The sequence below is a fragment of the Triticum aestivum genome, chromosome 3D (assembly GCF_018294505.1).
Source record: "Triticum aestivum cultivar Chinese Spring chromosome 3D, IWGSC CS RefSeq v2.1, whole genome shotgun sequence".
Lineage (NCBI taxonomy): Eukaryota > Viridiplantae > Streptophyta > Magnoliopsida > Poales > Poaceae > Triticum > Triticum aestivum.
The window spans coordinates 581,613,827-581,617,636 of record NC_057802.1 but is presented as its reverse complement, the minus strand read 5'-3'; the positions used below and the strand labels follow the sequence as shown (position 1 = coordinate 581,617,636).

The 3,810-nt window shown below is 47.8% G+C and overlaps 1 non-coding gene across 1 annotated transcript; it reads left to right on the top strand.

Moving 5' to 3' along the window:
- Positions 1 to 1,120: 1,120 nt before the first annotated feature.
- LOC123081247 (U1 spliceosomal RNA) lies at positions 1,121 to 1,278 on the top strand. Its single transcript, XR_006438717.1, has one exon. It is a non-coding gene; the product is annotated as a U1 spliceosomal RNA (small nuclear RNA).
- The last annotated feature ends 2,532 nt before the right edge of the window (positions 1,279 to 3,810 follow it).

The window sequence follows — 3,810 nt, the reverse complement described above, 5'->3', positions numbered from 1 at the left end:
CGTCGGTGCACTTGAGGTTCCAAAAATGATTGGAAACATTTTTGAGTGCTGATTTTTTTTTGCCACGCCTTGCATGAATGTTATTTCGTACTGAAATTTTGCATGCATACAAAACATTTGTCAAAGTTTATCACAATTTTTTTTAGAATTTTTTTACTATTTTTTTCGATTTTACTGTTAATGCGGGAGTATTTGAGCTCGGGAGTAGAATAGGACTTTCGGCTATACTATACAGTTTACAGCCATTTCATACCCAACCTATGACTAAAGACTATTTAGTGTGACTCTTTAAAATTCAAAACCTCCACTCTACGATAGTCAACAAGTCACGCAGTGCAATCACGCACTTCTTCATCGTCCGCTCGTCGCCGTTGGCCCCATTCGGCACCCACCAAACTCTCATGCTCTTGTCAAGCCCGCTGCTGTACACCATATAGCCATTGCTGGCCCTGCACAGGGAGGCCTGGATGCATTTATTGGGGCCCTCGTGACCTCCGATGGCGCCACGGCCGATGGTCTTGTCGGCGGAGCCGGTGCACACCAGGTCGCCCGCCACGCACAGGAACAGCACGGCCATGGCGTACGCCTTCACGTCGAACGCGAGGCTCCACTTGCGACCGTACAGGTCCCACCCAAGGAGGTGCACGTCCGAGCCGGCTGCCCACACGCGCCGCCCCGCGGCGCCGGCGTTCCATGAGACGCCGTTGGGCGCGCGCGGGACGCGGATGGTCAAGAGAGAGTGTGCACCAGTGCCGGCAGGCCCGGCCTTGCCGATCTCTCAGGCCTTAACGCAGCCGTTGGCGGAGGCGGAGTAGACAACCCCGCAGTCGGCGGCGACGGCGTCGGTGGCGTCGTCGTGGGCGGGCACGGACTCGAGGCACGTAAGATCGGTCACCCCGCTGATCGTGCAAGAGACTGACTTTTCCTTGTGGCTCTGTTTCAATGGGCTAGACGCAACTGGGCCCTTGAATCCTTGGGCCTTTCTGTTAGACCAATGGATTAACCGAATATCGGCTAGCCAGTATGGTAACTACGTTTGGTTTAGTCCCACACGGAAAGACTAACAAGATTGGCACAGTAAATATGAGTATATTACTAGAGGGTAGGGTGACCTTTAAACGTACTTACCTGGACAGGGTCTATGGGCGATCAAGAAGGCTCATGGCCTAGATCAATGGCTCACATTGCACTTAGTGAGTGCGTTGATCTACCATCTCCTTTGGGAGAGTGGATGTCATAATTTCTGATAGAGGGGGTACGCGTCCGCGCGGCCTCTGCTAAATTATGAAATTATAAACTTTGATATCTCTTTTCTTTCAAGAGAATATCTATTATATTTTCTTTATTTACTGGTGACAGTGAAGGAGTACAATCATGTCTGCAAATGTCTGTCTCGTAAAATATGTTGCAAGATTTGGCTTGATGCTTGTGCCCAAAAGAACAAGCAATAAAGATTTTTCCCCAGATGATGAAAAATCTGACATGTGTGCATGGGTATTGAGGCAATAAACAGAAGAAGCAAGCGGCCACAGTTTAGCTTTCATCCATGACAAGCTGCATTTTTTTTTTTGTGAGAGAAAGAGAACACACGGTGGCTCAATGTATGAAAATATCAGCCTGTTTGGTTCTTAGAAGTCCACAAAACAATTGGATAGATCACCAACCGCCGCGCCAGAAATTTATACTACTCCCTCCGTTCCATAATATATGCTCTTATATTATGGGACGGAGGGAGTAGTATACAGTCATGCGCAGGCACCAACAAAGATTCAGCATGTATGATTCATGAGTCCAGAGCAAGGGACCGTTTCGTGAACCAGGACATGGCCAATGTTTGCAGATTAACCACGAGCCAATTCTTGTGAGTTGGGCCTGGAAATTTCACCTGAGGACGGTGAAACATTAATGGATCTATGGTAAAATGTTCAACTCAACTGATGCATTAAAAGTCTCCCAATATTTGCATAGTCGACTGCCTACTTGCAGAACCACAACATCAGAAGTGCTATAACTTAGAAAATCCACCCTGGCTTAAACAGGAAGGCTTCAGACCTGAAACATTCTCTGGCCATAGTAGCTTTTCACCGACTGTTCTGTAAAGATTTCAGTTAAACGAGACAGCAGAGGCCGCCCCTCAAACAATCCATACATCCAGCGGGTAGTGCTACACATTGCAAGGTCAGCACAGATGAAATAATAAATTTAGCCCACGTCTACCAATAAGCATTTAGTTCTGAAAATGTAATGATGGGTAGTGCAGACATGTAAAAGGTGTTGGAACAAATCTTGTTATTAGTATTAAGCATTTAGGATTAGGCCATGATTAATTTGTTGCATGGTGTCATGGCCATGTAGAGTTGCATCACCCAGCTAAGTTTAAGGTAAATTGTGTCATGGCGGCGACGGCAGCAGCGGCGGTGGCGTGAGCGGATATGCAAGCCAGTAGTTGAGTGCAAGCATGCATGTGCACGCAGTGAAGATGTGACCTTATGTAGCTGTGTTCGTAAGGTGCTCTCAATTTTCTTTTATAGAAATATGTATTCAACAGAAATGGTCCAGCATGCTTACAAGTAATAGTTGGCAAATTGTACTGAGCTTAGTCACTGATACGCTGCGTACAACACACATACGCATATACAGTTACTAGGCCATGTAAATACTCGTATACGAGTCATGCTACTGGCTGGATATCAAAGGAGCCGGAACCTGGTGCGCACTCTTGCAATTAATATTTTGATCTGATCAGGAGGACGCGGAGAGGATCATCCGCGAGCGTCAAGCGGCCGCCGGGTAAGCCCTGTCGCGGCGCCATCACCTTCCGCCGCCCCAAACCCGGCGACTCCGACTCCAACGGCGGGTCTGGCGACGATGACGGAGGAGCAGCCGGCCAGCCTGGCATTGGCTACGAGGTCACCGTGAAGTATAGGATAGTTTAGGATTTTAGTTTTAGTTTTTAGTTCACCTGACGAAATATCATCCGGTTTTATGTACAAATTATCCTACTTTTAATGGAATCCGCCATGTTTATATCAAAATTCAACGTGTTTGCACGAATTTTGTCCGGTTGATTTGAGTTGTTATGAAAACATATGCGGCTAACGTTGGATATCGACCTCCCGCATTCGTCTCCGCGGACTGGCCCCCAGTCTGCGGACGGATGTGGCAGGTTTTTTGTGAGTTGCCGTTGGAGGTGCCCTTAGTCACTGATACGCTGCTTACAACACGCATACGCATACAATTACTAGGCCATGTAAATACTCGTATACGAGTCATGCTACCTGCCGGATGTCAATGGAGCCGGAACCTGGTGCGTGCTCTTGCAATTAATATTTTGACGATCCGATCGGAACTGGCTCCACCAAGCAGACACACGTTGCCAGCGATCGATCAGGTTCAGCATCTCGATAGCAAAGTCCACCGTCAAAGTTTAGTTCCCAGAGCATCCGGTCCGGAAAACCCCTGCACGAGCAGCAATAGTTAACGACGCAGCAAACCGTCCAATAGCAAGTCGACAGTTAGCCATACCAGCTCTTCAGTTCAGAGCATGAGAAACCGAAAATCGACTAACGGCAGGAATCTCAGGGTGTGCCTACGACGTCCTGCAAGAGGCCGTGCTTTGTGCTAATGGCCATTGTCTAGAAGAAAGGCCGAGGGACTCACAGGCCCGGTTACATCTGTGCGTTCGGTTGAGAACTTGAGATACACCGGACACCAGAGTAATTATGTTTGTCTTAGTTCCACACCGAAAGATTAACAAGATTGGCTCGGTAAAGTTGAGTATATAACTAGAGGGTAGGACAACCTTTGAAA